Source organism: Aquarana catesbeiana, linkage group LG02, assembly GCF_042186555.1.
Source record: "Aquarana catesbeiana isolate 2022-GZ linkage group LG02, ASM4218655v1, whole genome shotgun sequence".
Lineage (NCBI taxonomy): Eukaryota > Metazoa > Chordata > Amphibia > Anura > Ranidae > Aquarana > Aquarana catesbeiana.
This window is the reverse complement of record NC_133325.1, coordinates 562,399,100-562,426,384: the sequence shown is the minus strand read 5'-3', so window position 1 is coordinate 562,426,384 and position 27,285 is coordinate 562,399,100. Positions and strand designations below refer to the sequence as shown.

At 47.0% G+C, this 27,285-nt stretch overlaps 1 protein-coding gene across 2 annotated transcripts in view; it reads right to left on the bottom strand.

Moving 5' to 3' along the window:
• Positions 1–23,299, bottom strand: part of BAK1 (BCL2 antagonist/killer 1) — a 79,095-nt gene extending 55,796 nt beyond the window's left edge. The window contains exon 1 of one of the 2 annotated variants that reach the window (XM_073616050.1): positions 23,145–23,299. The gene's annotated coding sequence lies outside the window, so the exon portion shown is untranslated. The remainder of the gene's footprint in view (positions 1–23,144) is intronic. The other variant, XM_073616051.1, reaches the window with a different exon arrangement.
• Between the last annotated feature and the right edge of the window lie 3,986 nt (positions 23,300–27,285).

Sequence of the window (27,285 nt, the reverse complement as noted above, 5' to 3'; positions counted from 1 at the left end):
TCAGATTTACTGTGAATAGCCAAACCTGGTTGCCTGGTTCCAGAGTTAGTTCTCCTCGTTTTTTCTTATCGAAAATCTTTTTATTGTATTCCTGCGTCTTGGTCATGGTCTCTTGTAACAGTTTGAAACAATGGACTTCTTCTGCAAAAACAACAGAGACCGCAGGAACTGAGCATTCTGGTATGGTGCTGGGTGGAAAGGATGGGTGGAAGCCATAATTGGCATAGAATGGAGTGAGTTTGATGACAGAATGAGAAGAGTCATTATAGGCGAACTCGGCTATAAGAAGCAAAGAGGCCCAGTCATGCTGAGAGAAGGATGAGAAGCAGCGCAGGTATTGTTCCAGGGTCTGGTTAGTTCTCTCCATTTGACCGTTCATCTGGGGATGGTATGCGGAGGAAAAGGACAGTTCATTCTCTAGGGATCTGCACAAGGCTTTTCAGAACCTGAAAGTAAACTGTACTCCCCGGTCTGACACGATATTGGCTGGTACTCCATGGAGTCTTACTATTTCTTTAATGAAGATTTGTGCTGTTTCCACAGCCGAGGGTATCCCTTTCATTGGCAGAAATTGGGCCATTTTTGACAGTCTAGCTACCACCATGAAGATGGTAGTAAAGCCCTCTGCCGGGGGAAGTTCCACGATGAAGTCCATTGAGATCATCTTCCAGGGTCTCTCTGGAATGGGCAACGGCTTCAGCAAACCCCAAGCTTTGACCTTATTATTCTTACTTCGGGTACAGATGGTGCAGGACTCCACATACTTTTTACAGTTGCCTACTACCTGGGGCCCCCAGAATGTGCGTTCGACCGTCTTCAAGGCACCGTGTACGGCCAGCTTGTGATCGTGGCAGAGTTCCAATACCGCAACCCTTAAGTCTCTAGGTACAAAGATTTTACCTTCGTGCCATAGTAGGATATCCTGTGCCTGTAAGCTGGTTTCAGGGGATGAGGCAGTTTCAGAGAAGGCCTGTTTGATCCATGATAGTAGGTTTTACTGTAGCACAAGGAAAATTCCTGAGGGCAAGATAGTGTCTGGAGGTGTGATTTTTTTTCAGAGTCTTTAAACAAGCGGGATAATGTGTCAGGCATTGTATTCTTCAACCCTGGCCTGTAAGTTATGTGGAATAAAAATCTAGAGAAAAATAGTGCCCATCTGGCCTGCCGTGGCTTTAATCTCTTCGCTGTTCTCAGATATTCCAAATTTTTATGGTCCGTATAGACCAGAATTGGGTGTGTGGCACCTTCCAGTAAGTATCGCCACACTTCTAGTGCAGCCTTGATAGCCAGGAGCTTGCGATCTCCTATATCATAGTTCCTTTCTGCTGTCGATAGTTTGCAGAAGAAGAACGTAACTGAATAGAGTAGAGCCTTAGATCCTTGCCGTTGAGAAAGCACTGCTCCATCTGCTATCTCAAAAGCATCGACTTCAAACACAAATGGTAGAGCAGGGTCAGGGTGCTTCAAGATGGATGCTGAAGTGAACAACTTCTTAAGGGTTTCAAAGGCAGTCTGAGCTTCAGAAGATCAGAGAAATTGGATGCCCTGCCTGGTTAGTTCTGTAATGGGAGCAATGATGGCAGAAAACCCCCTAATAAATTTCCAATAGAAGTTGGCAAATCCGATGAAACGTTGGACTCCTTTCTTGTCTGTGATGATAGCCAACAAGCTTCCTTTCTTGAAGCGATGATAGCCAACAAGGGAACGGTCTCTTGTGTGACCGGACCTGATTTAATGGTGGACCCATCCGCTAGATGTACAGATAGTCCCCGGGTCTTTGTTTGAAGCGGAATAAGGTGTTTTGCTGCAAAAGTCAAGTCTATGAAGCAGCTGCAGACTCCAGAGTCAATTAAGACGGACACCTGGATACTCCTTCCTGGAAGCTGTAACAGGATGGGGAGAGCAAGATGAGAAGATTGGTTGGGTGAAGCAGGAACATGCATAGAAGTCGTTAATGGGCACTTACGCATCTTCACCAGACAGGATCTCACGTAATACCCAGGTTCTCCACAATACATGCACAGATTTTTTAGTCGCCAGCACTGTCGTTCTTCTGTGGCGAAAGGAGGACGAAGCAAGCCCAATTGCATGGACTCAGATGTATCGGGAGCCGAAACTACTGGAGTTGGAGGAGCCTGGCTGGGGAAGCTGGGGACTTTGGGCAGCATCCAAGTTGGATGATATTGTCCTGAGGATCTCTCGGATCGACGTTCTCTTAGACGTTGGTCAATCTGTATCGACAGGTTGATCAGGGTATCCCTACCCCTGCCAATTCATCTTTTAGAGGATTCAATAGGCCCATCCGGAATTGGTAATGGAGGGCCGCATCATTCCAACTGGTGTTAGAACTCCAATGCATGAATTTGGCCACCGCTGCCCTGCAGCCTTGCTGAAGGGAATGTAATGCTGCTTCAGCACTGGCAGTTTGCTGGGGGTCCTCAGAGTTGAGACATGGCGTCAAAGAACGTGGTGAGGTTTGTTAGGAATTCGGCTTTCTGTTCCAAGAGGCCGTGAGCCTGAGCTTGAGGCTCACCTACCAACAGTGAAATGACAAAGCCCACCTTGGTTGCCTCCAGAGAGAAGGTACATGGTTGTAAGCTGAAACAGAGTTCACAGGCATTGCGTAACGCTCTGCATTTGCTGCGTTCTCCCACAAACCTTTCAGGCGTGGGTATCCTTGGCTCTGGTGGTAGCATCACTACCGCAGGTGCGGATGAAGTACTGGCTGAAAAAGCACCTTGAGGATTGGCGGGAGATGACCAGACCTGGACCCGTTCTTCCAGCCGGGTGTAACCCCTCTTGCAAATTCTTGAATGCTTGCATCAGACCCACCAGGTGTCGGCACAGTTCTTTCATGGAGGAGGTTCCTTGCTCGGGCTCAGACATGGCTGTCTGATACTGTCACGTTCCTACGTACCTGACAGATGAGCTGCAGAGGAAGGCCTCCCTCACGTATCTGACTCGCGGCCCCCTGATAGAACAGACAGGTGGCTCAGGAGTGCAGAATGTTATGAGTGCCTGGCGAGTCAGCTGTCAGAATGGCTGTTCCAGGGTTCCTGATGCTGCACGGATGAGGACCAGCAAGGTGAAGGATCGGAACAGCAGGCAGGCTGGAAACTGGATCAACCGATATCCGAACACACACAAACCTAGATGCTGGGGCTGACAGACAGTGGACCAGCCCAGAGGGCTTTGGATCCCAAGCAGGTGCAGACAGACTGGATCTTCACACAAACAGGAGATGCTGGATCAGGTGTAAGAGACAGGCAGGTCGGGTCACAGGCCAGGTCGGTAACTGGCTGGCAGGGTAGTACTTTAAAGGAGCAGGCAGAATCAAGGTCAAAGATGAGCCGGGGTCAGGTGCAAGCAAAAGGCAGGGAGAGTCCAAAGGCAGGGAGAGTCCAAAGGCAGGGAGAGTCCAAAGGCAGGGAGAGTCCAAAGGCAGGGAGAGTCCAAAGGCAGGGAGAGTCCAAAGGCAGGGAGAGTCCAAAGGCAGGGAGAGTCCAAAGGCAGGGAGAGTCCAAAGGCAGGGAGAGTCCAAAGGCAGGGAGAGTCCAAAGGCAGGGAGAGTCCAAAGGCAGGCCGGGTAATTCAGGAGGTAGATCATAGAAGCAGATTTACATAGAGCAGGGGTCACGGGAAGCTGCAGATCAGACAGCACTGGACCTGTCTGCACATTAAACCTGCACAATTAATCGTTAAAAAATCGTAATCTCGATTCAACCCCTCTGACAATATCTATTGCAGAGTTTGCCGATTCCTTCATATAACAAGTGGAGAGATTTATCTGCTCACTCAGCTGTCAAAAGAAAACATCTGGGCAGTCTGCCAAGTTTTTAACATGAAACTAACTCTTCCTTCTTAGATCAAAGGGATAAACTTCTGTGTGTAAAGAAAAAATCCAGGCAGTCTGCCAAGTGTAAATGCAGGAAGTTTAACCACTTAAAGTCTAAATCTTTTTCTGACACCTCTTAAGTTAAAATCAATATTTTTTGCTAGAAAATTACTTGGAACCCCCAAACATTATATATATTTTAGCAGAGACCCTAGGGAATAAAATGTCAATTGCTGCATTTTTTTGTCACACTGTATTTGCCCAGCGGTCTTTCAAATGCAATTCTTTGGGAAAAAATACACTTTAATGAATTTAAAAAAAAAGAAACAGTAAAGTTAGCCCAATTTTTTTTGTTTTAATGTGAAAGATGATGTTAGGCCGCGAGAATCGTGAGAGAATCGTGATCTATCTTCTAAGCAAAAAAATCATGATTCTCAGGGAACTTCCTGACAACACCCTTCAGATAAGGAGACAACTAAAAACCATCACCAAAGCACTCAACATTCACAAAATCACCTATCGATGGCGATACCCTGCAACGCTACTTATCACCCACAACGGATCTCCGCACGCAGTTACTAATGTGAATAAAGGCTTAGGGTATCATACCCGACCAACAGCAAAGCACCTCCAACCCACCTGACTCCAGCCGGCAACTGCTGAATGATTGCACCTACTCCAAAAAACATGGATCTAATATATAAATGATTCTTTCACTGATACCACTTAATATCAGCATTATCTCCGGTCCAGACTATGGCTCATAGTCTCTCTTATTAACTTTGCAACAAAAGAAACAAGCAGCTTAACCGTTATTCAGCTGCTCCACTGTTTTAATAAGTTTCTATTTTTCTTTTTTTTTATTGTTCGTTCTTTTTCAGCAACTCCAACTCAAGTTCAAGTATAAGCACCAAATACCAAACTACAACACTCAAAGTACTCAGCAACTGACCCTCTTACCTTAGGTACGACACTCTGCTGAACTACAAGCACAGCTATAACGCAACTGAACCCGTAAATTTACTCATCCCCAGGAACTCCTCCCGCTTCTACCCACTGCAACATCCAAGCCTACTAACTGTGAGTCTCTCCCTACACCTCACAGGCAATCTCTCATCCCAATAACTTTTACAGTCCTATCCCTAAATGCCAGAGGCCTAAACCATCCAGCAAAAAAAAGCCTCATTATGGAAAACATCCTTAGCCCACAAAAGCGATGTACTCTGTATACAGGAAACGCACTTCACCCTAACCGCTCCCCCCAGCCTGCCAACACAAATTATTTCCACATGTGTTCAACACAAATTTCACGGAAAAAAAAAGGGGAGTAATGATTGCCATCAGAGACACAGGTACCTTCCAACTGCACCAAAGTATTCTAGACCCGAATGGTCGCTTCATCATACCAATCTGCTCTATCAATAATACCCGATACACCCAAGTAAACATCTACACTACCGTTCAAAAGTTTGGGGTCACCCAAACAATTTTGTGTTTTCCATGAAAAGTCACACTTATTCACCACCATACGTTGTGAAATGAATAGAAAATAGAGTCAAGACATTGACAAGGTTAGAAATAATGATTTGTATTTGAAATAACATTGTTTTTACATCAAACTTTGCTTTCAAAGAATCCTCCTTTTGCAGCAATTACAGCATTGCACACCTTTGGCATTCTAGCTGTTAATTTATTGAGGTAAGCTGGAGAAATTGCACCCCACGCTTCTAGAAGCAGCTCCCACAAGTTGGATTGGTTGGATGGGCACTTCTGGCGTACCATACGGTCAAGCTGCTCCCACAACAGCTCAATGGGGTTCAGATCTGGTGACTGTGCTGGCCACTCCATTACCGATAGAATACCAGCTGCCTGCTTCTGCTGTAAATAGTTCTTGCACAATTTGGAGGTGTGTTTAGGGTCATTGTCCTGTTGTAGGATGAAATTGGCTCCAATCAAGCGCTGTCCACTGGGTATGGCATGGCGTTGCAAAATGGAGTGATAGCCTTCCTTATTCAGAATCCCTTTTACCCTGTACAAAGCTCCCACCTTACCAGCACCAAAGCAACCCCAGACCATCACATTACCTCCACCATGCTTAACAGATGGCGTCAGGCATTCTTCCAGCATCTTTTCATTTGTTCTGCGTCTCACAAATGTTCTTCTTTGTGATCCAAACACCTCAAACTTGGATTCATCCGTCCACAACACTTTTTTCCAGTCTTCCTCTGTCCAATGTCTGTGTTCTTTTGCCCATCTTAATCTTTTTCTTTTATTGGCCAGTCTCAGATATGGCTTTTTCTTTGCCACTCTGCCCTGAAGCCGAAAATCCCGCAGCCGCCTCTTCACTGTAGATGTTGACACTGGTGTTTTGCGGGTACTATTTAATGAAGATGCCAGTTGGGGACCTGTGAGGCGTCTGTTTCTCAAACTAGAGACTCTAATGTGCTTATCTTCTTGCTTAGTTGTGCAACGCGGCCTCCCACTTCTTTTTCTACTCTGGTTAGAGCCTGTTTGTGCTGTCCTCTGAAGGGAGTAGTACACACCGTTGTAGGAAATCTTCAATTTCTTTGCAATTTCTCGCATGGAATAGCCTTCATTTCTAAGAACAAGAATAGACTGTCGAGTTTCAGATGAAAGTTCTCTTTTTCTGGCCATTTTGAGCGTTTAATTGACCCCACAAATGTGATGCTCCAGAAACTCAATCTGCTCACAGGAAGGTCAGTTTTGTAGCTTCTGGAAGGAGCTAGACTGTTTTTAGATGTGTGAACATGATTGCACAAGGGTTTGCTAATCATCAATTAGCCTTCTGAGCCAATGAGCAAACACATTGTACCATTAGAACACTGGAGTGATAGTTGCTGGAAATGGGCCTCTATACACCTATGTAGATATTGCACCAAAAACTAGACATTTGCAGTTAGAATAGTCATTTACCACATTAGCAATGTATAGAGTATATTTGTTTAAAGTTAGGACTAGTTTAAAGTTAGCTTCATTTAAAAGTACAGTGCTTTTCCTTCAAAAATAAGGACATTTCAATGTGACCCCAAACTTTTGAACGGTAGTGTATGTTCCCAAACAACGACAAATCACCTTCCTCAACAAGACCCGTAAAAAAGATCCAGCAAGGACATTTACTCCTATGTGGGGACTTTAATATAGCTCCAGACCACCACCTAGACACCACCTCTACATCTAAAAGAGTCACCCCCTCTCTGAACTCATTTCTACAAGACCATGACTTATACAACATGTGGACATACCACAGAACGAGACTATACGTACTTGTCACCACGACATAATACGTATTCACGCATAGATCTATTCATCTTCGACAAATGGTTATTACAAAATTTCTCACATATTCACACCACCACCTGGCCTGACCATGCGCCAATTAGCATCACCCTAAATGGGAAAAAGTCACAACCTAATTCCTTCCTATGGTGCACCAACAAATATCTCTTGCAAAACCCCACGCACGCAAAACATATCTCGGAACGCCTAGAAGAATTTTTTACTTTAAACTCAGGCTCGGTGGCAGACCCCATGGTGGTGTGGAACACACACAAAGCTTATATTAGAGGTGTACTCATTCAACTAGGCTCACAAGCAAAAAAGGAGAGGACGCAGAGTATAGGCACCATTACAGCCGCTATCAAAAAAGCAGATGACCAAAACAAAATAAACCCATCTCCGCAGCTAGTCTCGGAACTGTTTAACCTGCGCCACAAACTACGTTCCCTGCTCTTGTGTACCTTGATGTGTGGGCATTTCTAGGCAGGATGCATTTGCACGCAGACCACCCTAGACAATGCCCATATGTGATGCTGATCCTCCAAAGTAGGGATGAGCTTCGTGTTCGAGTCGAACCCATGTTCGACACGAACATCGGCTGTTTGATAGTTTGTCGAATTCTGAACGTTATGGGCCGTTCGCGCCAAATTCGTGTGGCGCGTCACAGCCCATAATTCACTGCGGCATCGCAGTGCATTGCTGGCTGATGATTGGCCAAGCATGCACTATGACCCGCATGTTTGGCCAATCACAGCGTCGTCGGTAGAGAGAGCTGTAATTGGCCAAAGCCAGGGTGGCTTTGGCCAATTATGGCTCAGGGGGTTTAGAACACGCCCCACACTATATAAGGCCGCCTGCACGGCGGCCCTGTGTAGTGTGTGTTCCGGCATCGAGATACATAGATAGACAGAGAGACAGTGTCATTTAATTTGAGTTAGCTAGATTAGGCAGGACAATCAGTGAGTTAGCTGCACTTACAGTGTATTGTGTATATATATATGCATCCCAGGTGTTGCGCACACACACATATATATATATATATAGTCAGGCAGCTAGACTATTTACAGTTAGTGTAGTGCGTCCTGCTCACAGTGTTCAGCTAAAACTACAAGTTAGTGTAGTGAGACCTCTGCACAGTGTTCATCTAAAGCTACAAGTTAGTGTAGTGCGTCCTGCTCACAGTGTTCAGCTAAAACTACAAGTTAGTGTAGTGAGACCTCTGCACAGTGTTCATCTAAAGCTACAAGTTATTTTTTTGCGAGCTCAGCACAGTGTTCAGCTAAAGCTACCTGTAGAAGGTTGGTGGTGTTCTCATACTACAGGCAGGCAGTTGATTTTGCTAGCTGCAGTATCAGTACATATATATATATATATATACACACACACATACATATATATGTATGTTTGACCACAGTGTTGGGGACATGCTCCAGGAGGATTCCCAGTGTTTGGAAGGCTCTGATGATGATACTGAGCTCGATGAAGGCAGTAACGTGAGCACGGACAGAGGGGGTGCCCAAGAAGGACAGCAATCTGGCAGTCATGCTCCCCCTGCTGCAGCATACTGCCAGGTTTGCTCCAGTGATGAGGAGGGAGGGGATGATGAGGTCACTGACTCAACGTGGGTGCCTGATAGGAGAGGGGGAGAGGAGGCAGCACATCACCAACGAGGCAGGATGCCCTCCAGGGGCCAGCCTAAGGGCAGCACACTGACTGCATCACACCCCAAAGCTCCACATGTGCAGGGCGCTGCAGTCTCTGCTCGTTATTCAAAAAGTTCTTTGGTGTGGGCCTTTTTTGAGACGAGTGCATCAGATCGCACCGCTGCTATTTGCAACATATGTCTCAAGTGTATCTCGCGTGGCCAAAACATCTCCCGCTTGGATACCACATGCTTGACCAGACATATGTTGACCTGCCATGCAGTTTATTGGCAAGCGTATCTAAAAGATCCACACCAAAGAACAAAGAGGACCTCTCCTTGCTCCTCATCAGCTGAGATCTCCAACCCCATTATACCTTCAGTCCTCTCTGAGACCTGCACTGAGAGGAATGAAGGTGTAGAATTAGGTGTGTCACAGCCAAGTACTTGTGGGCAATCTGCTTTTGGTACACCGAAGTCAGATTGTACCAGGCAAATTTCCCTGCCCCAGCTGCTGCACCGCCGAAAGAAGTTTGCTCCCAGCCATCCACATGCCCAGCGGTTGAATGCTAGCTTGGCAAAATTGCTAGCACTTCAACTGCTGCCTTTTCAGTTGGTAGACTCTGCCCCCTACCGTGAGTTTGTGGAATGTGCGGTTCCTCAGTGGCAGGTACCCAAACGCCACTTTTTCTCACGGAAGGCGATTCCAGCTCTCTACCGGCATGTGGAAGGCAATGTCCATGCCTCACTGGACAGGGCGGTCAGCGGTAAGGTGCATATTACCGCTGACTCATGGTCCAGCAGGCATGGACAGGGACGTTACCTAAGTTTCACGGCGCATTGGGTGACTCTGCTGGCAGCTGGGAAGGATGCAGGACAAGATGCAGTAGTGTTGGAGGTTGTTCCGCCACCACGCCTCCAAAATGCCACTACTAATGATTGTGACACACCTCTCTCCTCCACCCCCTCCTCTTCTTCCTCCATGGCCTCTTCCTGTGCTTTGTCCTCGGAACCAGCGGTGCTCCGTAGCCGTTCAAGGGGCTACACAAGTACGCAGGCCAAAAGATGCCATGCGGTGCTTGAGCTGGTGTGCTTGGGGGACAAGAGCCACACTGGGGCAGAGGTTCTGTCAGCTCTGCAGGGGCAGGTTCAGAGGTGGTTGACGCCACGCCAACTTAAGGCAGGAATGGTGGTTTGCGACAATGGCACCAACCTCCTCTCTGCCCTCCGACAGGGACAAATGACCCATGTGCCCTGTTTGGCTCATGTCCTTAACTTGGTGGTGCAGCGGTTCCTGGGCAGGTACCCGGGCTTACAGGATGTCCTGAGGCAGGCCAGGAAAGTCTGTGTGCATTTCTGCCGGTCATATAATGCCAGTGCTCGGCTGGCGGACCTCCAAAAGGAGTTTAACCTGCCCAAGAACCGCCTAATCTGTGACATGCCCACCAGGTGGAACTCAACGTTGGCCATGCTGCAGCGGCTGCACACGCAGCAGAGGGCCATCAATGAGTACCTGTGTGACTATGGCACCAGGACAGGGTCAGGGGAGCTTGTTTTTTTTTCCCCACGCCAGTGGGCCATGATCAGGGATGCATGCACTGTCCTGTCACCATTTGAGGAGGCCACGAGGATGATGAGCAGTGACAGTGCATGCATCAGTGACACTGTCCCCCTTGTCCACCTGTTGGAGCACACGCTGCGTGGAATAATGGACAGGGCACTTGAGGCAGAACAGAGGCAGGAAGAGGAGGACTTCCTTACCTCTCAAGGCCCCCTTTATCCAGACAGTGTTCCTGCATGCCCGCCGATCACACAGGAAGAGGAGGAGGAGGAGGAGGAAGATTGTGTCAGTATGGAGGTGGAGCCTGGCACTCAGCATCAGCAGCAGTCTTTAAGGGATCAGTCCCAAGAAACACATGGACTTGTACGTGGCTGGGAGGAGGTGGCTGCGGACCATGTCGTCCTTAGTGACCCAGAGGACTCTGGACCGAATGCCTCAGCAAACCTATGCTGCATGGCCTCCCTGATCCTGCAAAGCCTGCGTAAGGATCCTCGTATTCGTGGTATCAAGGAGAAGGACCAATACTGGCTGGCAACCCTCCTTGATCCACATTACAAGGGTAAGGTTGCGGACCTTATCTTGCCATCGCAGAGGGAGCAGAGGATGAAACATCTTTGGGAGGCCTTGCAGAAAGGTCTGTGCAACGCGTTCCCAGAGACTGGGAGGTTACAAACTCCTGTTTCTGGACAACGTGTTGCTGAGGCTTCGGTCAGTCAAAGAAGGAGCGGTGGAGAGGGTGGCCGTCTGACTGATGCGTTCAGACAATTTTTTGGTCCGCAGCCCCAAGGTATGATCGGTTCCAGCAACCATCACCAGCATCTGTTTTACATGGTGCAGGAATACCTAGGGGCAAGATCTGACTTGGACACCTTTCTCACCGAAAATCCTCTGGGTTACTGGGTCTTGAGGATGGATCAATGGCCTGAGCTTGCACAGTATGCAATTGAGCTACTGGCCTGTCCTGCATCCAGTGTTCTTTCGGAACGCACATTCAGTGCTGCTGGAGGCTTTGTAACCGATCACAAGGTGTGTCTGTCCACCGACTCGGTCGATCGACTGACCTTCATAAAAATGAATCAGTCTTGGATCACCACCAGCTACCAAGCACCTGATGCTGATGTAACCGAATAATTTTTTTTGAAATCTCAGATCCCTTCAAAGACTGCCTATGCTGATGCTGAGTGACTATCCTGAGTAATTATCCTCTTCCTCCTCAATGATCACGCTGATCGCTTGTAAGAACATTTTTGGTTCTGGGCGCCACCACCAGTGCCTAAGGCCTAATTTTTCAGCCCCTGTTTAACAGGGGCATGTAATTACAATTTTTGATGCAATACTTTGCAGCAGGGCTCGTTCCTGCGTTCCAACTAGAGTATCTGTGAGGGGTTGCAGTGTTGTGGCACCAGCACTAGTGCCTAAGGCCTAATTTTTCAGCCCCTGTTCAACAGGGGCATGTAATTACAATCCTTGATCTAATATTTCACAGCAGGGCCCATTTCTGCGCCCACCAAGAGCGAGTGAGGACTTACAGTGTTGTGGCACCAGCACCACCACCAAAGGCCCAATTTTTCTGCCCTTGTTCAACAGGGGCATGTAATTACAATTCTTGATCTAATATTTCACAGCAGGGCCCGTTTCTACACCCACCAAGAGCGAGTGAGGACTTACAGTGTTGTGGCACCAGCACCACCACCAAAGGCCCAATTTTTCTGCCCCTGTTCAACGGGGCATGTAATTACAATTCTTGATCTAATATTTCACAGCAGGGCCCTGTGAGGGCTTACAGTGTTGTGGCCACAACAACACCTAAGGCCCAAATTTCTGCTGAGTATATAGGGCAGGCCCCTACTTTCAAACATCTAACTTACAAACGACTCCTACTTGCAAACGGAAGGAGACAACAGGAACTGAGATGAAATCTACCCCTAGGAAGGGAAATTCTCTCCTGTAAGAGTTAATATGGGAAAAACATTTCTCCTTTCCACTGATGCTTTCCAATCCTTGTTCCACAAAAAAACCCAAATTTTTAAAAAACATTTGTCATTGGGACAAAAAGTGAGGTGAAATCTTCTGAAGAGGAGGACAGACAGCAAAACAAATGTCACAGGGGTGATAACCCTTCCCTATGTTTTCCAAGAAGCTTAAAAAAGATTTTTTGGCTGGAGCTAAACACGTTAACCACTTCCCGCCCGCCCTATAGCGGATTGACGTCCGGGAAGTGGTTCTGTTATCCTGACTGGGCGTCATATGACGTCCAGCAGGATAACATGCCCCAGCGCGCCCTCGGGGGCGCGCATCGCGGCGATCGGTGGAGCGGTGTGTCAGTCTGACACACCGCTACACTGATCTTGGTAAAAAGCCTCCGGCGGAGGCTCTTTACCACGTGATCAGCCGTGTCCAATCACGGCTGATCACGCTGTCAATAGGAAGAGCCGTTGATCGGCTCTTCCTCACTCGCGTCTGACAGACGCGATTAGTGGAGAGCCGATCGGCGGCTCTCCTGGCAGGGGGGGTCTGCGCTGATTGTTTATCAGCGCAGCCCCCCCGCAGATCACCACACTGGACCACCAGGGATCGCCACTAGGACCACCAGTGAAGGGGCAACATGTGGATGGCCAGGTATGTACCCCATGGCCATCCACATGTGCCCAGTGTGCCAAATCTGTGTCAATCAGTGCCCACAAATGGGCACTGATTGGCACCATTATGTTGCAGTGATGCCCAGCAATGCCACCCTTAGGGGCATCACTGCAAACAAGCAGTGCCATCAGTGCCACCCATCAGTGTCCATTCATGCCACCTGTCAGTGCCCATCCGTGCCCATCAGTGCCCATCTATCAGTGCCCATCCATGCCCATCTGTGCCAACTATCAGTGCCACCCATAAGTAACCATCAATGCCACCTATGAGTGCCCATCAATGCCACCTATGAGTGCCCATCAGTGCCGCCTATAAGTGCCCATCTGTGCCACCTATGAGTGCCCATCAGTGCCGCATACCAGTGCCACCTATCAGTGCCCGTCAGTGCCGCCTATCAGTGCCCATCAGTGCCGCCTATCAGTGCCCATCAGTGCACGTCAGTGCCACCTCATCAGTGCCACCTCATTGGTGCCACCTCATCGGTGCCCATCAGTGCCGCCGTATCAGTGCCTGTCAGTGCCCGTCAGTGCAGCCATATCAGTGCCCATCATTGAAGAAGAAAACGTACTTATTTACAAAAAAGTTTTAACAGAAACAAAGAAAAACTTGTTTTTTTTCAAAATTTTCGGTCTTTTTTTATTTGTTGCGCAAAAAATAAAAACCGCAGAGGTGATCAAATACCACCAAAAGAAAGCTCTATTTGTGGGAACAAAATGATAAAAAATTTGTTTGGGTACAGTGTAGCATGACCGCGCAATTGTCATTCAAATTGCGACAGCGCTGAAAGCTGAAAATTGGTCTGGGCGGGAAGGTGTCCAAGTGCCTGGTATTGAAGTGGTTAAAAATGTACCCGTTCAAAATTACAAACAGATTCTACTTAACAACAAACCTACAGTCCCTGTCTTGTTTGCACCGCCTGTATACTGCTGTTCAGAGTACAGAGCCTGTATACTGCTGTTTCCTTTTTTAATTTGGGTGCGGGGTTCCCCTTAATATCCATACAAGACCCAAAGGGCCTGGTAATGGACTGGGGGGGTGCCCATGCCGTTTGTCTCACTGATATTCATCCATATTGCCAGGACCCGACATTACATTAAAGCCGCAAGCAGTTTTAAATGACTTTTTTTCCTTTAAAAATGACATTTTGTGCAGGGACTGTTCTAAGCACGAGAAACACGCGCCACTTTACAGGCATACTGTAGACACCCCCCAGGTACGATATTTAAAGGAATATTTCACTTTTTTTTTTTTTTTACTTTAAGCATCATTAAAATCACTGCTCCCGAAAAAACGGCCGTTTTTAAAAGGTTTTTTTGCATTGATACATGTCCCCTGGGGCAGGACCCGGGTCCCCAAACCCTTTTTAGGACAATAACATGCAAATTAGCCTTTAAAATGAGCACTTTTGATTTCGAACGTTCGAGTCCCATAGACGTCAATGGGGTTCTAACGTTCGTGCGAATTTTCGGTCCGTTCGCAGGTTCTGGTGTGAACCGAACCGGGGGGTGTTCGGCTCATCCCTACTCCCAAGATTAAAAGAACTGAAATACAATGAATTAGGGGGGCAGGGTGGGAAGGAAGAGTTGGCGATGCTGGATGTCCTCCAGCCAGGAAACGAGGCAGGCCCTATCTGACTTGCTGCACGCTATGAGAAGCTCAAAGTGTGCAGTGAAATCAGAGTAGACAATTTCTGTACAATTGTGTCACAGTAGACCATTTCTGTACAGACTGAAGGTAAAGCAAGAATTTAGCTTTAGTTTAATCTTGAAGATACTGAATAAGATACATTGACGGTCTATTTATAGGAAACTTGGACTGTTCAGAGCAGGGGTAGGCAACCTTGGCACTCTAGCCGGGGTGAAACTACAAATCCCATCATGCCTCTAGGAGGCATGCCTGTGATTGTTAGGGTCTTGCAATGTCTCATGGGACTTGTAGTTTCACCACAGCTGGAGGGCCGAGGTTGCCTACCCTTGGTTCAGAGAAATGAAAAAAAAAAAAGTGTTCTAGATATCCTGCCCCCTCACTGCTAATAAATGGTCTTTGCCACCCTGAAAAGCTTTCAAAGCCTCAAGAAAAGTTCTGTGTATGTTTTAAAGCAGAACTCAGATAATTTTTTCTTCTTTTCCCCATGCCATGGGGCTGTGCTAGTGTGCTCTAGTGGTGGACTGTTCCTGTCGTCCAGAGCCGGGCTAGGGAAAGACCGATAGACCGCAGGGGGCAGAAGCAACAGGGACCAATCTTGCGCTCAGGAGGATAGGCGGATTAGGAAGTATATGCCCGCTCTTCTCACCCCTAGACAAAAACAAGCAGCTAACTCATGCAGTACGGGCATGGGTTGGAGCTTACACGGGACTAAGGCCCTTCCCCTCTGCTCTCATGTGAAAGTACACAGGTCTCTTGAATGCCCACTCAGGTTCTGCTTTATGAGAAAAAGAGTTGAGCATTATATGTGTAGTGAGGTCCCAGGCCTCTTTCGGTCTAATGAGAACCTCCAGAGCCAGGGATAGCTGACATCGTTCTGTATGTTTTGGGTTGTGAGGCATGGTGGGTGCAGAGTAGTTAAAGCTATTGGGCGCCAGACACTTCTTAAATGCAAAAGAAAGTTTATTTCTCTTAACAAACGTTTTGGGGGAAGAGAGGGTTATGGCCAGGACACCCTTAGGTAGTTGCAAGATTAATTGGCAGACTCTGAGACTTCAATAGGTGGACAGTCAGGAAGGGAAAGGCATCCAGCATGATGCCACATCTGCAGGTGCAGGAATGCTGTCTCCTATGGCAACAGTCTTTAACTGTTTCTTTCTTTTTCACTACAATCACTCCTTGTCGTTCTTAAGCCCACTGAGCTCCCAATCTTTCACTAGACCCACTGATTCACTGCCACTGAATCCCTTGAGCTCCTCCAATCTTCACTGTGGTATCTTCCTCAAGTGTCATCCCTGCTTCTCTGCTGGGTCCCTAGCTTGGCACTCAAGCTACCCATCAAGAGTCACCCCACTGGCCTGCTCGGTCCCTGGCTTGACACACAAGGCTAATCTGCAAGCATCACCTCCGCTGGCTGGGTCCCTGGCTTGATACCCACTGAAGTTTCCCGTTTCTTCCCCATCCCTGGTTGGTAAGAATACTGCTCCGGTACTTGCTTCAGTTACTCACTGTGGTCCCTGGTAATAAGGTGGTTGGTCCCTTAGTAGCGACAGCTTCCCTTCTACCTCCAACCACGACAGGTTCTCAGGCCGGCAGAACTGCCACTTTTGGTTGGACTGCAAGCCACAGTCCCAACTCTGCGCTGCTCTTTTGCTTCTAGATAGGCCCTCAGACAGCCTAGCAACCAGATGTGCCCGGGATATGCCCCATGTCCGGCCTAGCAGCCAGGACAATACAACACACATCCACCCAGACAGCCATCCAGGTGGCTCAGAACATAGATCACCTGACTCCACCCAAATATACGGGCTCTCCCCGCAGGCCAAGGGATTCAAGAAAACCCCTGCCCATTGGCTGAGATACCACATATACCCATAACCTAACCTTGCGTTGCCCTTCTCATATTTAGGAGCACCCAGTACCCGGCCACCTAGTGGTAGAAGAGAAAAGTGCAACAAGGCCAGAAATCAATGGATCTCCAACAATCAACCAGGATAATTATTCTTGGCAAGTGGATTTGTGAAGAGCAACCCTGCCTTAACTCCAGGGTGCTACATATGTATCCCATACCTAAAAGTACAAATTATATTACAGAGTTACATCAGGTGAAATCGGGTGCGTAAGGAGGGCAATTATCAGCAGCAGAGCTAACAAGCTATCAAGGAAACAGGTTACTTTGCCCTAAATGGTCCACATTAAAACCTGTAGGTCTCATATAAAAGGTATTGTGTGTTTGCAGGGGGGACGTGACACTGTGGCCAATACGAAAGCAGAGAATTTGGGTATAAAGGTATGATCTGAATCTCCAGCACAGGAGGGTGCTTGCTATCAAGCAAAGATAAACTTAAAAAACTAATAAATACATATTTCCATGAGCAGAGACAGCCATTCTAAACCTCTAAATCAAAAAGTGTCAGTAAAGGAGAAGCATGTTGGACCCCCACAATTACTCCTCCCCAGGACACAGCTAGATATATTAAACCAATAAGAAAAAAAATGTAAAAATGTTTCCTTGCACATCAGATAATAATAATAAAAGCAGAGTTTTTCATTAACCTGTTGCTACCCTGCAGCGGAAAAGGGGTGGGCTTTAGAGCCCACACGCCGCAAATATGCGTTACTGGGCAGCAAGTGTTTCTGTGCCGAGATCATGCTCACTGCTGGCAGACCGAGCTTTCAAAGACAGCTCTCACTCCAGACGAATGATTGGTAGATGGCAGGAAGCTGGGGATCGCCGATCCTTCCTGCCCCTGGGTATGCAGAACATTTTTAAAGGACCCTGGGGTGGCCAGGATGGGGGTTAAAATAAATGTTAAACCCATATTGTTTTGGCAGGGCATAGACAACTATCCTTTCAGAATGAGGCAGAATATAATAGGTAACATGCAGCACAGAATGAAGTGGTGTGGAATAAGGAGTTTAAGCAGTGTACAGAACTATGCACTGTGGAAAGGGGAAAGTACAGCACGGTGTACAGAATGCTTGTGCACGGGAGCCACCGCTTTTGGCACAGGACTCTGAAGGAACGGCTCGGGTGGCCGTTCCTTCAGAACGCATGTGCTGGTGACATCACCAGCTGCATGTACAATAAATATCTGCTAAACGGTGCACGTTTAGGAGATATTTACAGTACCCATAAGTAAGCCTTATTATAAGCTTACCTATAGGTAAAAGTCAGAGATGGGTGTTTACAGCCACTTTAACATGGAGTAACACTACTATATAAGTGTATGGCAGTAAAACACATTCTTAATTGAGCACCCAATGCACATGTAGAGCACATATTTTTTGTACACCTAAACATACAAAGCACTGCACCATGTATACTTGTGTGCACAAAATGCGCACAGTGCCCCTAATAAACAGAGGTCCTGCAGGTGCAGGGGCCTCTGTTTACTGGGTGCATATTGCACAGTGACAGAGCACACCCAGTCCACTAACGGTGTAGAGTTGGATGCAAATTTTTGGAGTGCGGTTTTTAAATGGTGTTGCCAACATTAGGAACAGACAGCCAGTTCACCCATTAAATGCCTGTAATCAAGTTATCATTAGACAGCTCAGATTACAGGCAAAAACAAAATACACAGAGCCAGAGTGGCTCTGTGCTTTATGGTCACTGTGATGGCCGATCACAGTGATCACGAATTTACACACGGTTTGTGTTTACATTTGGGTCCTCCCTTTAATTCTTTGCCACAAGGGGTACATAAGGCATACTGACCATAAAAGGGGGCACACGACCACCATTTTTTAAGGGAAAAACCCTGTTGACGATTAGTTATGAAAAATTTACTGCTGGTCCCCAACATTTAAAGGGGCACACACCACTAACACTTAAAGAGGCACTCACCAATGACCACTACCATAAGGGGGGCACTAACTCCTGACCACTAAACTCTGCAAGCTTTAGGAGGGTATTAGCGCCACGAGGCAGGAGGAGGCTTCCCGATCATGTGATAACTGTGATAGGCTGTCACATCAGTCACATGATAGAGAGCCTGTTCCACTGGATTCCACATACAGAGACTGGGGACTGTCGGTGTCAGTTTGGTTGGTGTGCTGGAAGTGCGCAGTGGGCATGCTCTCAGCATAGACCCTAGGGTTGCCACCTCATCCCTTTAAACCCGAACACATATGAACTACACAAGTTCTGAGGCAAATTTAATGCAGGTAAGGCACCAAGTGAGTTTAATTACCACCTTAATCAGCCACAGAACCTGTGTAATTCATATGTGTTCGGGTTTAAAGGGATGAGGTGGCAACCCTAATAGACCCTCAGAGCCACATGGACACATTTGTTCAGTGGCTGGGTGTCGAGGCTCACCAGCTCTTCTACCTTATAAATGTGTTAACCTCAGCAGGAAGAGGTTAAATAACATGGTGGGGAGGATTTAGTAAGTGCTTTTAAAGTTTTCTTGGAGTTTATTCGCATTGCCTTTCACCTTCAAAGCAGCATTCACCATTTATTTTTACTACATGGGGTGTTTTATAAACAGCCCAGAATTTATAATAATATTTTGTTGCAGATATAAAACAACATACGGTAACATACTGATAACTCGGAAACAAAACAAAACAAAAAAAAAAAAAAAAACTGTTTTAGGCTGAAGGAACTTTTCATTCAGTGCACCAGCAATATGATCTGACAGTTGTGGCCATAAAGATTTACTAGACTTTATAACACTTATAAAGTATGCAACAATGTATACTATTTTTCTACTGCCAGTCAGCATACTTTTTAAAAACAGCAACAGCAGGAAAAGGGCTTTTTCTGGAAATGTCTATAAAATACAATGTAGCAGTTTTGACACACTCCTTTCAAATGCTTGCAACAGCTGATGGCCTAGAGCAGTGGTCATCAACCCTGTCCTCAGGGCCCACCAACAGGCCAGGTTTGCAAGAGAACTGAAATACTTCACAGGGAGCGGTTTCATCTGAGGGAAATCCAGAAAACACGACCTGTTGGTGCGCCTTGAGGACTGGAGTTGAGAAATACTGGCCTAGAGTACTGAGGCAGGGAGTTGCAATGTTTTCAAAAAGCTATGTGCAGCCCCTCCCACCAGCCATGATCTATCTGCATTACATAGGAGAAGAGCATTACTGTGTCTAATATAAGATATTTACCTAAACACATCATTAGCACATGCATGAGCTGCAATTATAGCAGCTTATTCTTAAGGGGGTAAATAAGGTTCAGGAAGGCAGTTTTTTCAATATAAAACCAAAATTAAGAACACGGGGACGTGACCTCAAACTAGCTTGAAGAAATTGTTCAAAACTAATCTTAGAAAGTATTATTTTACTGAAAGGGTAGTTGATGTTTGGAATGAACTACCAGCAGAGGTGGTGAGACAGTCAACGATAAATGGCTTCAAACATGCTTGGGACAAACATAAATCTATACACAGACAATAAAGTTAAAAAAAAAAACAAAAACACAAAAAAAAATGGGCAAATTCGATGGACTACTCAGTCTATTTTCTGCCATTACTTTTCCATGTTTCTTACCTGGATACTTACCTTGTCAGCTGTTTCTTTTTATTGAACAGGTCCAAATATCCTTGCTGCAGGTTTCCTCTCTTAGGTTGGCTCTGTTGCCTTACAGGGTCCTACAGAGCCACCCTTATGTGCATACTCCAGGTGGGGGATACTTGCCTGGACTGACATGCACTGGCAGCATAGAGAATGGAGCACACCTGTCCAGTGGCACTGAGACTCATAGGTCATGCAACCCTGAGGAGGAAGAACAGGCAACATTCCTGTGTGGTTACCATTGCACGCCTCTCAGAATTTCGGGGATGTGGCGCAGACCAAGCTGGAGGCTGCTCTACTAAAGCACATCAGATTGTATGACTGGCTATACAGAAGTAGATTTCCAAACAAATGTTTGTATGAACATTCATACTAAAATTCTTGATGACATGATGAATGTTACTGAAGAATACTTCAAAACAATGTTTACTTTCATTTTGCAGTGAAAATTCTACTAGTGTATGGCCAGCTTACGCCCACCTGCACTTTTTATGTAAAAAAAACCACTAGCTTCCACTGAACTGGCCTATATACATCGCATGGCAATAAAGAATGTTAGGCTTTAGTACTATTTTGAACCTTTTGCTGTCAGGAGACGGCCCTTTAAGTGGGCTATGATGCCCAAGGCTGGTACAAGTGGCACTGTGAATGGCTGAAGGATGCTGACATTATCAGGAGCTTGTCCTATCAGATACTGATTGATGAGAGTTGACTGTGAGCTCTTTTTGACAGCTTGGTCACAATTCTGGGGGCGCCCCACAGAACAAGAAAGTGACATATATATATGTAGCTGTGCAGTAGCGGAACTATAGGGGTCGCTGCAGTCACTTTTGCGACTGGGCCCTGCCATTCTGCCACTGTGGGGGGCCCAAAGACCCGGCATCTCCCCCTGCACTCCTGGCTTTCCGTTTAACATGCAGGGGGGAAGGTGGGAGAAGGTGATCGGCAGCTCTATGGTGCCCGCGGGATCTCCCTGGGGTTTGTATTTCTCACTCCGAATGTATACAGTGGAGAGGGGCCTCTGTCCTGGGTATGTATCGGCTTCACTCTTCAGTGAGTCGTTCTGCTTCTACACTGTTGCTGGTACATGCCAGGGTCAGAGGCCCCTCCCCTCTCCAGTGGATACAGTCGGAGAGAGAACTACTAGCCCCAGGGAGATCCTGCTGCCCATGGACTCCATAGAGCTGCCGATCGCTGCCTCCCACCTTCCCCCTCCCCCCATGTGTGGGGGGGGGGGGAGTACAGAGATGTGCTGGGGGTCTAAGGTGCACAGCGGAGACCAGCCAGGTACACGGGAACCTCTGGAAGGTTGGGGGGGGTGAATGTCTGGGGACCCTAAAGTAAGGGGGGGGCTCTCTGGGGACCCTGATGTAAGGGGGACTCTCTGGGGACCCTAGAATAAGGGGGGCCTCTGGAGACTCTGAAGCTCTGAACCTCTGGGGGGCTCTCTGGGGACCCTGATGTAGGAAAGGGGCCCTCTAGCGACCCTGATGGAAGGAAGGGGCTCTCTGGGGACCCTGATGGAAGGAAGGGGCTCTCTGGGGACCCTAAAGTAAGGGGGGGCTCTCTGGGGACCCTAGAGTAAGGGTGCCCTCTGGGGACTCTGGGGGGGCTCTCTGCGGACCCTGATATAAGAAGGGGCCCTCTGGGGACCCTGATGTAAGGGGGGGGCTCTCTGGGGACCCTGATGTAAGGAGAGGCTGTCTGGGGATCCTGAAGAAAGGGGGGCTCTCTGGGGACCTTGATGTAAGAAGGGGCCCTCTGGGGACCCTGATGTAAGGAAGGGGCTTTCTGGGGACCCTGATGTAAGGAAGGGGCTCTCTGGGGACCCTGATGTAAGGAAGGGGCTCTCTGGGGACCCTGATGTAAGGAAGGGGCTCTCTGGGGACCCTGATGTAAGGAAGGGGCTCTCTGGGGACCCTGATGTAAGGAAGGGGCTCTCTGGGGACCCTGATGTAAGGGAGGGGCTCTCTGGGGACCCTGATGTAAGGGGAGGCTCTCTAGGGACCCTGATGTAAGAGGGTGGCTCTCTGGGGACCCTGATGTAACAGGGGGGCTCTCTGGGGACCTTGAGGTAAGGAGAGGCTCTCTGAGGACCCTGATGTATGGGGGGGGGGGGGGGGGGACTCTCTGGGGATCCTAATGTAAGTAGGGTGGCTCTCTGAGGATTCTGATGTTAGGGGAGGCTCTCTGGGGACCCTGATGTGAGGCTGCATTCACACCTGAGTGTTTCAAAGTCACGCGTTATTTACCACGATTTTGTTCAGCTCATGTTCTTTTTGAGCTTAGGGCGTTTTTCAGGCGTTTTGTTTCAGGTGACAAAACGCTCAGATGTGAACAGGTGCCATTGAAATGAATGGAATTTTGCTTGTAGGGCATTTTTCAGAGCGTTTTATGAGCTGAAAATGCTCAGGTATGAATGCAGCTTAAGGGGTGATCTGCACCATGTAACGAATATATATATATATATATATATATATATATATATACACACACACACACACACACAAGCGTATGACTTTCTTTACTTCACTGCTATGGGCTGTAGCCCGAGATCTTTTGTAGACCTAGCAACACCCCTGGTGGGGGCCCTTCATGTTTCTTGCTCCTGGGCCCTGAAGATTCTAGTTATGCCCCTGTGGCTGTGCATGGGTTTGTATGACAGCAGGGCAGGTGGGCCCTATTTACATACAGCTTGGAAATAAACGGATTAAACGTCTACTTCAAAGTGTAAAAATATATCAGCTATATTCTAGTGTGCACTCATGTTCTGTTGTCACAACTGTATGGTAAAGTATTCCACAAATCAAAGAGTAAGGTCTGGATGGCCCCATCTATAACATCTGTATGGCTGTCTCAATGGACCGGCCAGCCTAAAGCTGGAAGTCCCAGCAATCTGCACAGATGACACATACAGGCACACAAACTTTCCATCCAACGCAATGCATTTGTCAGCCTGATCCCAAGAGCTGACACTTGGCCAGAACACTCACCCTAAGGATCTTTTCTTCCTTCCGCAGCCCTAGAAGACTGATTTAGGACGGAAGACAGGTCCTGCAACTCACACTGACTCCTTCCTGGAGGATGGCAATGGGCCGGCCGAGGTGTTAACACTTCATGTTCAGGACTAGGAGGGCGGAGGATGAGAAGTGCTGCACACTCAGAGGAAATGCTGTCCTGTGTATGAGAGAGAGAGAAAACACTGATAGACATACACTGAGAGGAGAGAGAGAACACTGATAGACATACACTTACTGAGAGGAGAGAGAGAGAACACTGATAGACATACACTGACTGAGAGGAGAGAGAGAGAGAACACTGATAGACATACACTGAGAGGAGAGAGAGAACATTGACAGACATACACTGAGAGGAGAGAGAGAACACTGATAGACATACACTGACTGAGAGGAGAGAGAGAGAGAGTACTGATAGACATACACTGACTGAGAGGAGAGAGAGAGAACACTGATAGACATACACTGACTGAGAGGAGAGAGAGAGAGAACACTGATAGACATACACTGAGAGGAGAGAGAGAACATTGACAGACATACACTGAGAGGAGAGAGAGAACACTGATAGACATACACTGACTGAGAGGAGAGAGAAAACACTGATAGACATACACTGAGAGGAGAGAGAGAACATTGACAGACATACACTGAGAGGAGAGAGAGAACACTGATAGACATACACTGACTGAGAGGAGAGAGAGAACACTGATAGACATACACTGAGAGGAGAGAGAGAACACTGATAGACATACACTGACTGAGAGGAGAGAGAGAACACTGATAGACATACACTGACTGAGAGGAGAGAGAGAGAAAACACTGATAGACATACACTGAGAGGAGAGAGAGAACACTGATAGACATACACTGACTGAGAGGAGAGAGAGAACACTGATAGACATACACTGACTGAGAGGAGAGAGAGAGGGAGAGAGAGAACACTGATAGACATACACTGTCATTGACTGAGAAGAGAGAGAAAGAACACTGATAGACATACACTGACTATGAGGAGAGAGGGAGAGAGAGAACACTGATAGACATACACTGACTGAGAGGAGAGAGAACACTGATAGACATACACTGACTGAGAGGAGAGAGAGAGAACACTGATAGACATACACTGACTGAGAGGAGAGAGAGGGAGAACACTGATAGACATACATTGACTGAGAGGAGAGAGAGAACACTGATAGACATACATTGACTGAGAGGGGAGAGAGAGAGAACACTGATAGACATATACTGACTGAAAGGAGAGGGAGAGAGAACACTGATAGACATACACTGACTGAGAGGAGAGAGAGAGAGAACACTGATAGACATACACTGACTGAGAGGAGAGAGAGAACACTGATAGACATACATTGACTGAGAGGGGAGAGAGAGAGAACACTGATAGACATACACTGACTGAGAGGAGAGAGAGAGAACACTGATAGACATACACTGACTGAGAGGAGAGGGAGAGAGAGAGAACACTGATAGATATACACTGTCATTGACTGAGAGGGGAGAGAGAACACTGATAGACATACACTGACTGAGAAGAAAGAGAGAAAGAACACTGATAGACATACACTGACTGAGAGGAGTGAGAGAGAACACTGATAGACATACACTGACTGAGAGGGGAGAGGGAGAGAGAACACTGATAGACATACACTGACTGAAAGGAGAGGGAGAGAGAACACTGATAGACATACACTGACTGAGAGGAGAGAGAGAGCACTGATAGACATAAACTGACTGAGAGGAGAGAGAGAGAGCACTGACAGACATACACTGACTGAGAGGAGAGAGAGAGAACACTGATAGACATACACTGTCATTGACTGAGAGGAGAGAGAGAACACTGATAGACATACACTGACTGAGAGGAGAGAGAGAGAGAACACTGATAGACATACACTGACTGAGAGGAGAGAGAGAGAGAACACTGACAGACATACACTGACTGAGAGGAGAGAGAGAACACTGATAGACATACACTGACTGAGAGGAGAGAGAGAACACTGATAGACATACACTGACTGAGAGGAGAGAGAGAGGGAGAGAGAGAACACTGATAGACATACACTGTCATTGACTGAGAAGAGAGAGAAAGAACACTGATAGACATACACTGACTATGAGGAGAGAGGGAGAGAGAGAACAATGATAGACATACACTGTCATTGACTGAGAGGAGAGAGAGAACACTGATAGACATACACTGACTGAGAGGAGAGAGAGAGAGAGAGAGAACACTGATAGACATACACTGACTGAGAGGAGAGAGAGAGAACACTGACAGACATACACTGACTGAGAGGAGAGAGAGAGAGAGAACACTGATAGACATACACTGACTGAGAGGAAAGAGAGAGAACACTGATAGACATACACTGTCATTGACTGAGAGGAGAGAGAGAACTCTGATAGGAATACACTGACTGAGAGGAGAGAGAGAGAACACTGATAGACAAACACTGACTGAACGGAGAGAGAGAACACTGATAGACATACACTGAGAGGAAAGAGAGAGGAAGAGAGAGAACACTGATAGACATACACTGACTGAGAGGAGAGAGAGAACACTGATAGACATACACTGAGAGGAAAGAGAGAGGGAGAGAGAGAACACTGATAGACATACACTGACTGAGAGGAGAGAGAGAACACTGATAGACATACACTGACTGAGAGGAGAGAGAGTACACTGATGGACATGCACTGACTGAGAGGAGAGAGAGCACACTGATAGACATACACTGACTGAGAGGAGAGAGAGAGAACACTGATAGACATACACTGACTGAGAGGACAGAGAGGGAGAACACTGATAGACATACACTGACTGCGAGGAGAGAGGGAGGGAGAGAGAGAACACTGATAGACATACACTGACTGAGAGAAGAGAGAGAACACTGATAGACATACACTGGCTGAGAGGAGAGAGAGAACACTAATAGACATACACCGACTGAGAGGAGAGAGAGAACACTGATAGACATACACTGACTGAGAGGAGAGAGAGAGCACACTGATAGGAATGCCAGATCACATTACACGGCCTGGGACCTACTCTGTGTATGGAGGAGAGGATTCAGGGATAAATACAACACATCTGGAACTACATTCATTTCATTATACAGTCATACTTTATTATCTATCACCTACCTACAGTCTGTCACTCTGTCTATTATCTATCTATCATACACAATATTACCAAAAGTATTGGGACACCTGCTTTTACATGCACATGAACTTTTTTTTTTTTTTTTTTTTTTTAATCAGAAAAATTTTTTAATTTTAATTTAATACATACACTTCACAAAACATTTATACATAATATATAATAATACAATTTCCATAAAATTATACAAATTCTCTATTATATTCTCAATATCATATCTTATCCCTTGCCCGTCCCAAGCCTTATCCCCTTCCCACCCTCACATCTACCTGTCAATCGTCACTTTAGGGTTGCTTTATTTTATTTTAATTGCCACTCCCTCATTTGCCACTGGCTTCCCCCCAACCTATTCTTTGTTGTGTAGTTATCACCCCTTGGGTCCACTCGCTATCTTACTCCTTCTTCTCCCCTTTCCTTTCCCCTCCTTTTGCTTCTTCCTTTTCCGACTATTTTTTTGCCTGTTCTTTCCTTTCTACGCAATTCCCTCTGCTCTACATCCGGAGCTTTTCCACTACCAGTTGATGGGGGGCCACTTCCGCCTCCCTCAACCAGGTTTGCCATATTTTGTCAAATTTCCCCTTGTCGTTTCTACGGTTGTAGGCCAGTCTTTCTCTTGGAAGGAGGGAGTTTACATATGAGATCCATTGCTTCCCAGTGGGCACCGTAGGAGCCATCCAGTATCTTGCGATAAGTTTTCTAGCTAAATACATCAATCTAGTTATCATAAGATACTTTCCTCCAGGGAACATTTTTGCCTCAATGGCGCCAAGGAAATAAGCCGTCGGATTCAAGGGGATATGGATTTGCGCCAACCCAGAAATGCGTCTGGATACCTCTTCCCAGTACCTATGCAACTTTGGGCACCTCCACATTAGGTGAATAAAGTCCCCCCTGTGCACTCCGCACTTGGGGCACACAGAAAAATCCCTACCTCCCCAC